Below are 12,927 nucleotides of genomic sequence, written 5' to 3'. Positions count from 1 at the left end.
CTTCACAGCTCACTCAGCAAGCATTTGCATCCAATTTCCCCAAAGCTTTTTCCCTCCTTCCCACCTGTTTTAAATGTGCAGAGGAGAAAGCTGTCAAACAGTGAAAAGAAGCAAGATTTCAGATGGACTGGCCACAGATCCCCTTCTGTTTCAGAAGGGTGGAATTTGGAAGTAGAATAAAGTAATTATTTTCTAGCTCAGTGAGCAAAACTCCAGAGGCCAAGGTTGCTAGTTAAGTCACAGTCCATTAACATAGGCCAGCTTGGCTCACATGCAAAACTGCATATCTTAAAATGTACCCAGGCACCAAATGTGTCATCAGTTCATGGAGATTTTCCAAAGGGGACAAGGTAAAAGGGCACATCAGTTCCCAGAATTCAAACTGCATGTGTTCCCACAGTATAGCAGAAACCTGAGGCCTGTGCCAGCTCTCCCCTCCTAAGCCCTTTGAAGACATTACTAATCAAGTATGATACCGTTCCACTATTGAGCCTCAGAATCCTTCCTAACACAGTATTCCAGGCAAGCATATCTAATGGGTCAGAGTAGACAGTTGGATTGAAAAATGGTACTGCCCAATTAAATTAGCAGAATTATTTGGCTCATCTCAGACCAAAAAGTAAGCCCAATGACCAAAAGCTGTACTTAGCCTCTTGTAACATCAGACCAAAAATGCTCCATATTGAAAATCATATACTGGGCTCAGTGCCTGTGGCTCAAGCAGCTAAGGTGCCAGCCACATACACCTGAGCTGGTGGGTTCGAATCCAGCCCAGGCCCACCAAACAATGACGGCTGCAACCCCCCCCCCCAAAAAAAAACAGCTGGGCGTTGTGGTGAGCGCCTGCAGTCCCAGCTACTTGGGAGGCAGAGGCAGAAGAATTGTCTGAGCCCAGGAGTTGGAAGTTGCTGTGAGCTGTGATGCTATATCACTCTACCCAAGGTGACAGCTTGAGGCTCTGTCTCCCAAAAAAAAAAAAGAAAATCATATACTGTATTTGGAAAGGAAAGGGAAGAGAAGGGAAGGGAAGGAAGAGGCTCCTAGATCATAGATACCTAATTATTATTATTATTATTTTTTGAGACAGAGTCTCACTTTGTTGCCCTCAGTAGAGTGCCATAGCATCATAGCTCATAGCAACCTCCAACTCTTGGGCTTAAGCAATTCTGTTGCCTCAGTCTCCCAAGTATCTGGGACTACAGGCACCCGCTACAATGCCTGGCTTTTTTTGTTGTTGTAGTTGTCATTGCTGTTTTAGCTGGCCAAGACCAGGTTCAAACCCACCACCCTCGGTATATGGGGCTGGCACCCTACCCTCTGAGCCACAGGCACCGCCCAACCTAATTATTAATGCTAAAAATCATTGATCTAAGAGTCAAAAGAAATGGGTCTAGATGAGCTGTGCCCAGCTGGTTGTGTGACATGGGTAGGTCAAATGCACAAAGCACGAAGCACTGTCGGGAAACAAAAATGAGGATTCATTGTGCTCTTAGGAGCTGGCAGGTAGATGAAAGAAGGCAAAGATCTTCAAGTCAGAAATAGTACTGTGGGCATTTAAATGAGGGTAGGATAAAAAGCCACCAGGAGGAATCCAAGGAAGCCTTTCATAAAGAGATGGTGTGAAGGCTTCACAAATTTCAACAGGCAGAAGAGATTGAGCGGACGATACCAGAGGGAACCAGCAAAGAAAAAGTGCTAGATACACTCAGAAAAATTTAAAAATAGCTTATTGATGCATCTGGTACATGTAACAGGAGTGGTGAGAAGAGAGAAGGGTGGCTGAATGTTTGGGCAAGGGGTTCACATTCTATTTAAAAAGCAATAAGGAATAAGGAGCAAAAGTAAGAAGATTTCTTTGTTTCATTATGCTTGTTTCATTCGCAAAAGGGAAAGACCCAAAGAGGTTTATAAGTGAAGATCTGATAAGAAATGATTGATTATATAAATCCAAACTGGGGGCAAGATGCTAGCAGAAAAAGGAAGGCGTGTAATTGTGGGCACACATGAAACGGTCAGCCTCAGAGATGTGGGTGACGAGACACATTTCCCCAGAGAGTGAAGGGGAGAGAAGGCAAACATGAGAGAGAAACTTTGAGGTATGGGAAAGAAGGCTCAAGAGCAGTGCACAAGAGACCTCAGTTCTTTCAGAAGAATGTGGCGCCTGTGGAGGGCGAAGAGGCCGTGAGTGGTGAGTGGGGTTGGATTAGAAGCATAGAGAAAGTCGCAAAGAACTCTGACAGTTTGGTTTCCTGTTGTCCCACTGAGTCCTTTGCCCTCCACTCAGTAAAGGCCAATCTATTCAGACCTCAGGAGTCGTAGCAGAGAAAGTTTAACATCACAAGGTGTCAGGTGAGAAGATGGGAGTAATTTTTTAAATTCAACTCCCCAAGAATTTAGGAGCTAAGTTTTTTTTTTTTTTTTTTGAGACAGAATCTCATTCTGTTGCCCTCAGTAGAGTGCCATGGTGTCATAGCTCACAGCAACCTCAAACTCTTGGGCTCAAGTGATCCTCTTGCCTCAGCCTCCTTATTAGCTAGGACTATAGGCACCAGCCACAATGCCTGGCTATTTTTAGAGACGGGGGTCTTGCTCTTGCTCAGGCTGGTCTTGGACTGCTAAGCTCAGGCAATCCACCCTCCTCGGGCTCCCAGAGTGCTAGGATTACAGGCTTGAGCCACCAGGCTTGGTTTAAGTGGGAGGAGGGGGGCAGCTAAGATTTTTAAAGGTGGTTTGGCAAAAAAAGGGCTAGGGAACTAAGTCTGTCCACTGGCTGGGGATGAACTCGTATGGTCAGGAAGCAGAAACTGTCTTCTTAGCTGTGACAGTTCCTGGGTAGGGAGTTGTAAGACTAGTTGGATTAGTTCCTACACATGGCCACAGGTTCAGGTGACATCAGCTGGTTCCCCCAAATGGAGAGCCTAGAAGATATTTAATATCCAAAAGCCAGTCTTCAGTTTTGCAATAGCGATGTTATCTATAGAAGTGACTAGGGAAATTGCAAATCTGGCATCTGTCAAGGAGACGTGACCCGTTCACAGTGAGTAGTGGGGAAGGGAACAATGGCTGTTTAACTTTCTATACTTCATTAGAAATCAGGCCTTTATGGCTATTCCTGATTTAAGGCCTTACATTACTTTAATATAAGTGGTTTCACATATATTCAATAAACATCTTTGAATTCCTACTCTCCACTATAGGGTACACCTGACAGGGTCCCATCTTCACAGAGCTTACATTCTTGGAGGTTCCTTGAATCTCCTCTGAAGTTTCTGCAGGTCTCCTGTGATACAGATCCAAGAACTGGGCACTGTCCTCCCATGAGAGTCTTACTCTCACTAGGGAAAAGGGTGACAAAAAAATAAAAAAATGGGTGCTGGCTATTTTAAGGAAAGAAAAAGAAAGAGGAAATAACTACTTTTGGAGATAGGAAGTGTGAATTTCATAAGCATAGAGAGAAGTCGTCTAGATAGCAATGACATTTATTATCATTTTACATTTATTTTTAAAACAAGAAAGAAAAGTTTAGCACCTATAGCTCAGTGGCTAGAGCGCCAGCCACATACACTGGAGCTGGCGGGTTCAAATCTAGCCCAGGCTTGCCAAACGACAATGACAACTACAACCAATAGCCGGGCGTTGTGGCGGGTGCCTGTAGTCCCAGCTACTTGGGAGGCTGAGGCAAAAGAACCGCTTAAGTCCAAGAGTTTGAGGTTGCTGTGAGTTGTGACGCCACAGCACTCTACCAAGTGCAACATGGTGAGACTCCGTCACTAAAAAAGGAAAGAAAGAAGGAAAGAAAGAAAAAAGAAAGAAAGGGAAGGAAAAGATCTTCTGTGTGACAAAACTTTCTTCCCATTATCTACACTCCTCACTAAAGGAGACAAAACTCAAGAAAGTAAATCTCCGTGGTAGTTATAAAAAAAAAACGCAAATAATGCCTAATATTTATGGAGAGCTTTCCAGTCACTGTTCTAAAAGCATGATAGCTATCATTTCAGTTTATTCTGGGGGGTTTTGGGGGTATGTTAACACTGTTGCTCCTTCATGAGGGTAAGATAACTGAGACAGAGAAGTAAAGATCATTCCTAAGATCTCACCTAAAAATGGCAGGCTTAATGGCAGGACACAGCGGCTTTCACCTGTAATCCTAGAACTTTGGGAGGCCGAGGCAGAAGGATCACTTGAAGCCTGGAGTTTGAGGTTGTGGTGAGTTATGATTACACCACTGTACTCCATTCTGTGCAGCCGAGTGTGACTCTGTCTTAAAGAAAAAAAAAAAATAAAGCTTAAGTATAAATTCAAGACAGTCTGATTTGGGGGCATGTGCTGCTAAGAACTGACTACATTCCAAGCACTTCTAGAGTTGGTTTCACAATTAGAGAATCAGGCATATCTTAGCCTATGGCTCGTGTGAAAGGTGTAAGTAGTAGGGCCCAGAGATGAGGACTCAGAGGAAATGTTCAGGCCAGGTTTATTGAAAGGGGAGGGTGACCTGCCCGGACAGTGCAAAGGTGACGTCTATACCGGGGGGCAGTTAGAGACCCCTCTTATATGGGGCCATAGGTGGTGGGTAAATTGCACAGCTTGCCCAGAAGGTTAGGGTCCTTTGATGTAAACTTCTGGGGAGTGGGGCCAACCAGATTGCTTGTGTCTTTATCTTAGGAGAGGAGAGGAGGAGGGAGGGTTCCTGTGTGGCTGAGTTAGGCCCCCCAACATCATGAAGACTCTCCATGTGTCCCCGTGGGTGACGGGAACCTTCTCACTGTGCTACAGAACCAAAGTGGACCAGAAAGCCTCTGTTGATGCTGTTTTCCTTTTCCCTCTCTCCACATTTCGTCTCTGCTTTCCTCTTATTCTCTCTTACTCATTTTTCTCTTCATGAGAACAAGAATCTTCCTCTAAGTGACCCCATCAGTGCTTCCACATGTGACTTCCAGGGCAATTGTCAGACCCACATAGGGATGATGCCCTGAAGGTCTGCAGCTGGGGAAGGAAGGGGTACACTGGGGGTGAGATGTGATGGGCCTTGGGGCCACTGGGAAGATTGCTTACTAAGTCAAACACTGGAGGGGAAGTTCCTGGACCAAAACAAATCAGAACTGGCATGGACTGTACTTTCTGAATATACACTAAACACTCCAGAGTCCAGACCTTCTATTTTTCCAGGAGAAATAATCAGTGGGAGGAAAGAAAAACAAGACCAAAGAGATGGTCTTGGATTCTACCCTAAGGGTTAAATTTCCTTTAAGCTACAATTTCTCATGTGCTAACATCTGTGATAGATTATTTCACAAATGGTTTCAGTGTTTCCTAAAAGCTTTTCTTCCTGTCTTTACAGTTAGCTTCCTAAATTTTGCAAAGCAAAGGCTTTTTTCTCCTTTATTTTTGTTTATTTGCTTTAAACTCTCATAAAATACATGGTTCTCAAGATTAGTTGGTTCCAATAAGAACTCCCCATTACTCTCCGATATTAAAACATGTTATTACAAAATGCTTTCAATTTTTTGAACTATTTTTACTGGTCTTAACGTATATTATGTATCCTCTCCCCCATTAATATCAAATTTAGCTTTGTATAATTATTTACTAGAAATTGAGACTATTAACAACAAAGTGTTATTTACTATGTGATAGTCTTGGATGCCAGGAAAAAAGTGAGGGAATTTCAGCCCTACACTAATGGATCCCAAAATGTTTATAACTGGCGTTTTTTGGCTTATTCTGCAGTTTCTTTCCCTATGTCTGCTCGTATCAGTATTAGAGCTCTTTATAGCTATTTTCTTTATTCCCATAACCCAGAGGAAACCTGATGACTGCTTTAATTTTAATTAAATAAAACAAACTTTACATTTAGTTCTTTTTTTGAGACAGAGTCTCACTATGTCGCCCTCGGTAGAATGCTGTGCTATCACAGCTCACAGCAACCACCAATGGGCTTACCAGCAGTTCTCAACCTGTGGGTCGTGACTCCTTTGTAACAATGAAAATACATCCTACATATCAGATATTTACATTACGATTCATAACAGTAGCAAAATTACAGTTATGAAGTAGCAACGAAAATAATTTTATGGTTGGGGGTCACCACAACATGAGGAACTGCATTAAAGGATCGCAGCATTAGGAGGCATTAGGAAGGTTGAGAACCACTGGTTTAATTGATTCTCTTGCCTAAACCTCCCAAGTAGCTGGGACTACAGGCACCTGCCACAACAACCAGCTACTTTTTGTTGCAGTTGTCATTGTTTAGCTGGCCCGAGCCGGGGTCAAACCCGCCAGCCTCAGTGCATGTGGCTGGCACCATAACCACTGTGCTATGAGCACCAAGCCTATATTTAGTTCTAATACCCATCTTCAGGTCTAATGATATTCTAAAACCATGTTATCCAATATGGTAGCCACTAGACACATGTAGCTCTAAAACACTTGAGATATAGCTGGTATGACTAAGAAACTGAGTTTTTTATTACTTTAATGTTAATTAATTTTCATTTTAAACTCAATTCAATTATTGTAGAACTTTTAAATATATTTAGATCAACTTGGGTATGTGAGTCCACTTTTCCAAATGAAATACCACATTTGACTATATGCATATAAAATACACACCAGATTTGGAAGACAGGATAAGAGAAAGAATGTAAAATATCTCATTAATAATTTTACATGGTGATATTATAATATTGTGAATATACTGAGTTCAAATACAATGTTAAAATTTCTTTTACTTTTTTTAATGTGGCTGCTACAAAATTTAAAAGTACAGATGTGGCTTCTATTACATTCCTATAGAGCAGTGCTGCTCTAAAGCCTTCTCATTCAAAGTAGGGATGCTACTGGGCCAGCAGCATCTGCCTGGGAGCTTGTTAGAAATGCAGACTCTCAGCTCACCCAGACTGCCAGGTTAGCATATACATGTTAATTAGATTCCCTAGGCCATTCTTAACAAGACTGAGAAGCACTGGTCTAGAAAGTTGTGCTTCTCAAGTTGTGGAGAACAATCAGGTTTTTCTTAAATTTCTAAGTAACTATAGACTGTTGTTTATCAAATATAATAAAAATTATTTTTATAAAATGAAACTGACAAGTAAAAATGTATAAAATATAAATTAAAAATTTGTACAGAGTCAGAAGTCATGACATTAAGGCTCGGTGCCCATAGCACAGCACCAGCCACATACACAGAGGCTGGTTGGTGGGTTCAAACCTGGCCCGGGCCAGCTAAACAACAATGACAACTGCAACGACAACTAAAAAAACAATAGCCAGGCGTTGTGGCGGGAGCCTGTAGTACCAGCTACTCGGGAGGCTGAGGCAAGAGGATTGCTTTAAGCCCAGGAGTTGGAGGTTGCTGTGAGCTGTGACACCACAGCATTCCACCCAGGGCAATAAATGAGACTCTGCCTCTAAAAAAAAAAAAGATGGCTGACTAAAGACATCAGTCACTAGATCATCTCAGGGAAAAGGAAAAAAAACATAGCTCAGGTGTAATTCTGAGAGGAAAGTGCCAGAACTTACCAGAGACTCCATGGGAAGAAGCTGAATAAGAAGCTACAAGATTTGGGCAGAGAATAAGCAATGAAAAATTTAGAGCCTCCTGGAAAGGGTAGGTGGGGGCTTTGTTCTTCCTCCCTCACTCCTCTGGAAGACTGCAGGCTCGAGAGCTGCTGGAGGGCTTTCCTACCACAGAAGCCCAAAAGCCGCTGCCAGCAGTAGAACTGGGAGCTTCTTGAGAACAAAGCACCAGACTGCCAGCCCCCTCGGGGTCGCTCCCTCTCCCACACGCTTGAACAGAGGTGGCGGTGACCTACTGCTTTTCCACTCACTGTGTTTTGTCCTCCCCAGAGAGCATCAGCCCTTTAGATTTTGCGTCTCTGGTTCCCACACACTTGTTTCCCAACTCCTGCCAGACCCTAGCCACAGGGCTGGTAGGTCCTGAGAAAACTATCCTGTGGAAACTCTGTGATGCCAGAGCTTTGAGGTGCTGGGTGGGCTTCCTTCCAGAGAGATGTAAAAAGGGCAGAGCACCAGTTTACCACCATTTAGATGCTTTCCCTCCGCCTCCCAGCCCACTGCTGTCAAGTGGCACAGTGCCCCAAGGGACGATGGAGCCGGGGCTCTCAGAAGCAGCTGCTTCCCCTGTTCGCATGCACACCACGCTGAGGCATCCACAGAGAGTGGGGCTCGCACTTCTCCCTCAGAGACCGGCCATAGACCAAAGGCTGCTCACTGGCCCTCCCAGGGCTGCCTGCCTGGCTGGTCTATTACAGCAGGACACGCCCCGAAGCAGAAGGACATCAAACCTACTTCAGCACCCCACAAGCAACTCAGGACCAGCACACTTTACCCTGGCATGGTCAGAGACTGGACTTGAGGGACAAAAAGACAGGCTTGCAGGCTGGATCCCATACTCCAATGTTACAGGACTCAATCATGTTCCTCAAGGGCTCAGAGTGGAGATTTGTGAACTAATTTCAGGAAATACAGCCCACTCCGGCAGAACTGACCGGAGAGTGCCGAGTGGATCTGAGCCGCAGAACACTCATGGGGCACCCCTCACCCCACAGAAAAGCTGTACTCGCAGCCTGGGGCTGGGAGCCTGGGCAAGGAACCTCCCAGCCCACAGCACCATTGCTGGTGAGCTCAGCCTGTTTGGGCTGCTTCTTGCTGCCAGATAACAGAAGGAGACCCACAGGGCAGAGGAGGAGAGAAAAGGGGAAAACCCACTCCCAACAGCCAGATTGCGAATCACAGATGGTCCTGCACACAAGAGCAGTCTTTCTGGTTAGTGGGGTTACTTTGGCCCCTCCCTGGTGGCTTTCCACAGCAGCTGGAGAGTGGACCCTCAACTCCTCCTGAGACAGATCTTTTGCCTGCCTTTATAGAGCGTGAACACAGGCTGCTCTAACCCAGCCCTCCCCAGCCTACCTCCTCCACCCGCCTGTGCCATACTGGAGAATAAGGACTTTCTTAGGAGTTCCAAGGCTCTGCTTACTGCCTGGGGAATTTGAGTGCCTCTTCTGATCTAAAGAGCAGGTAAGGCAAGGCACAGCGGTTCATGCCTGTAATCCTAGCACTCTGGGAGGCCAAAGCAGGTGGATTGCTAGAGCTCACAAGTTTAAGACCAGCCTGAGCAAACAGCGAGACCCCCATCTCTACTAAAAATAGAAAAAATGAGGCAAGAGGATGGCTTGAACCCAAGAGTTGAAAGTTGCTGTGAGCTATGATGCCACAGCACTCTACCCAGGGCTACAGCTTGAGATTCTGTCTCAAAAATAAATAGCAGGTTACAAATCACAAAAAAACACCACTGCAGCTGGCTCTTTCCTGCCAACACCACCTACTGGCAGTGACTGCAGCTGATTCTTCCCATAAGCATCTCCTATTGTGTCTCAGAGATTAAACTGGGCATCCCAATATAATTCACATTGTTTGGTTTTGTTTTTAAGACAGTCTCACTTTGTTGTCTTCGGTAGAGTACCATGGCCTCATAGCTCACAGTGACCTCAAACTCTTGGGCTTAAGCAATCTTCTTGCCTCAGACTCATAAGTAGCTGGGACTACAGGTGCCTGCCACAACACTCAACTAGTTTTAGAAATGGGGTCTCTTGGCTCAGCACCTGTAGAAGTGGTTACAGCACCAGCCACATACACTGAGGCTGGTGTATTCGAACCTAATCTGGGCCAGCTAAACAACAATGACAACTACAACAAAATATATCTGGGCCTTGTGGTGGGCACCTGTAGTCCCAGCTACTTGGGAGGCTGAGATAAGAGAATCACTTAAGCCCAAGAGTTAGAGATTGCTGTGAGCTGTGACACCACAGCACTCTACTGAGGACGACAAAGTGAGAATCTGTCTCAAAAAAAAAAAAAAAGAAGAAGAAGAAAAAGAAATGGGGGTCTCTCTCTTCCTCAGGCTGGTCTTGAATTCCTGAGCACAAGGAATCCACCCACCTCTGCCTCCTAGAATGCAAAGATTACAGGCATGAGCCACTGTACTCAGCCCTATAATTTATATTGTTAAGAAGTCTGCAGGGCTGGGGAAAGACAAAAGATTTCAAAGACTTCATCTTTCCTTGTCAACAAGAGACAGGAAATCTGCCCATACACATAGCACACCACTGCTAAAGCCTACAAATAACTAGCAACAAAGAAAACACCACTCTATAACCAAGGTATCCTTCCAGAACCTAGACCCCATCAAAGCACCCATAAGCAAAGCCAAAGGTCCTTACCCAACACATGCTACAGGCACATCCTTAAGGATGAGAGGGGGCTGGCTCAGCGCCTATGGCTCAAGCAGCTAAGGCACCAGCCACATACAACTGAGCTGGCGGGTTCAAATTCAGCTGGGGCCCGCCAAACAACAATGACGCCTGCAACCAAAAAATAGCCGGGCATTGTAGCAGGTGCCTTAGTCCCAGCTACTTGGGAGACCGAGGCAAGAGAATCACCAAGCCCAAGAGCTAGAGGTTGCTGTGAGCTGTAATGCCACAGCACTCTACCCAGGGTGACAGTTTGAGGCTCTGTCTCAAAAAAAAAAAAATGAGAGGGGGGAAAAGCATCATCTAAACAAAAGAAAAATCCAAAATGAAGAAGCTACAGCTGCTCCAGATGAGAAGATATCAGGGCAAGAACTACAGAAGTATGAAAAATCAGAGTGAAAAGACACCTCCGAAGAAGCACACTAGCTCTCTAGCAATGAATCTCACCAAAATAAAAAACACTGACATGACAGTTAAAGAATTCCAAATGTGGATTGTAAGGAAGCTCAGTGAAAGGCCAAAGAAAATGGAAAATCAAGTTAAACCAAAAAAAATTCAGGAAATGAATGAAAAATTATTTAAGAGATAAATATATTTGTAAGACAAACAGAACTTCTGGAAATGAAAATTTTATTTAGGGAAATACAAAATAGTGTGGAAATTTTTAAGTATAGACTAGAGCAAGCAGAAGAAAGAATTTCAGGGCTTTAAGACAACTCTTTTGAATTAACCCAGTCATTCAAAAATAAAGAACAGGCTCCATGCCTGTAGCTCAGAGGCGCCAGCCACATACACTGGAGCTGGCGGGTTCAAATCCAGCCCGGGCCCGCCACACAATAATGACAACTACACCCAAAAAATAGCCAAGCATTGTAGCAGGAACCTGTAGTCCCAGCTACTTGGGAGGCTGAGCCAAGAGAATTGCTTAAACCCAAGAGCTTGAGGTTGCTGTGAGCTGTGACACCACAGCACTCTACCCAAGGTGACATAGTGAGACTCTGTAAAGGGAGGGAAGAAGGAAGGAAGGAATCAAGACTAGGGCGACATCTATGACTCAGTGGGCAGGACGCCGGCCCCACATACCAAAGGTGGCAGGTTCAAACCCGGCCCCAGCCAAACTGCAACAAAAAATAGCCAGCCGTTGTGGTGGATGCCTATACCTCCCAGCTACTTGGGAGGCTGAGGCAAGAGAATCACCTAAGCCCAAGAGCTAGAAGTTGCTGTGAGCTGTGACACCACAACACTCTATCAAGGGTGACAAAGTGAGACTCTGTCTCTAAAAAAAAAAAAAGAGTAATGAACAAAGTATATGAGAGATATGGGATTATGTAAAATGACCAAATACAAAAATCTCAGGCATCCCTGGGAGTGAAGAAGAAAAAGCAAAAGGCCTAGAAAACCTATTTGAAGGAATAATTGAGAAAAATATCCCTGGTCTTACTAGAGATTTAGAAATCCATATACAAGAAGCTCAACAAACACCTGGAAGATCATTGTAAAAAAAGCCATAACTAAGACATACATGTACAGTCCTTAAACTAACAAAAGTCAACATGAAGGAGGAACTCATATAAACACTTGAAAGCATCAAGCAACTTACAAAGGAAAATCCACCAGACGGACAGCACAATTCTCAAGAGAAACCTTACAAGCTGGAAAGTCTTACTCTTTATTCCCTTTAAACAGAATAACTGCCAGTCAAAATTTTGTATCCTAGGGTGGGGGGGGGGGGTGAGAGGAAAAGTAGAGGGAAGGAGGGAGGGGGGCGGGGCCTTGGTGTGTGCCACACCTTCTGGGGGCAAGACATGATTGCAAGAGGGACTTTACCTAATAAATGCAATCAGTGTAATCTGGCTTATTGTACCCTCAATGAATCCCCAACAATAAAAAAAAATCTTTTTGTATCCTGGCGCCCATAGCACAGTGATTAAATGGCAGCCACATGCACCAAGGGTGGCAGGTTTGAACCCAGCCCAGACTAGCTAATCAACAATGACAACTGCAACAAAAAAATAGCCAGGTGTTGTAGTGGGCTCCTGTAGTCCCAGCTACTTGGGAGGTTGAGGCAAGAGAATCGCTTAAGCCTAAGAGTTTGAGGTTGCTATGAGTTGAGATACCACAGCACTCTACCGAGGACAACATAATGTCTCAAAAAAAAAATCTGTATCCTGCTAAATTAAGTTTCATAAATGAAGAGGAAATAGTCTTTCCCAGGAAAGGGAACACTAAGTGAATTTGTCACTACTAGATCTTCCCTATAAGAAGTGCTCAAAACTACATTATACATGCAACAGCACAATAGACACTGACCCGTGTAAAAACACCCAAAAGTTCTAGGTCCCACCTCTTAGAAAACAATAGCACAAGAGGGATAGCAATAAGGTATCATCCAAAAGAACAGCATTGGGTATATCAAACTAATACTCAACATGAACAGTCTGCACGCTCCATTCAAAAGACAAACCAAATGAATGCATAAAAAAAACCTAAGTATTTACTGTCTCTAAGAAATACATCAAAATCTAAACAAGGATCTAAACAATCTAATCTGTGTGAATCTAAACAAGGATTCACACAGACTAAAGGCAATGTGGTGAAAAAAATGTTCTAGTTAGGCAAATGGAAACCAAAAGTGAGCAAATGTATGTTCTTACATGAC

The 12,927-nt window shown here is 44.1% G+C and overlaps 1 protein-coding gene across 2 annotated transcripts in view; it reads left to right on the top strand.

Annotated features, from left to right (window-relative positions):
* Positions 1-12,927, top strand: part of FMO1 (flavin containing dimethylaniline monoxygenase 1) — a 62,243-nt gene that overhangs the window by 14,427 nt on the left and 34,889 nt on the right. The gene's annotated exons all lie outside the window — the stretch shown is intronic.

This window comes from Nycticebus coucang, chromosome 10 (genome assembly GCF_027406575.1).
Source record: "Nycticebus coucang isolate mNycCou1 chromosome 10, mNycCou1.pri, whole genome shotgun sequence".
NCBI lineage: Eukaryota > Metazoa > Chordata > Mammalia > Primates > Lorisidae > Nycticebus > Nycticebus coucang.
This window is presented reverse-complemented; position numbering and strand designations above follow the sequence as displayed.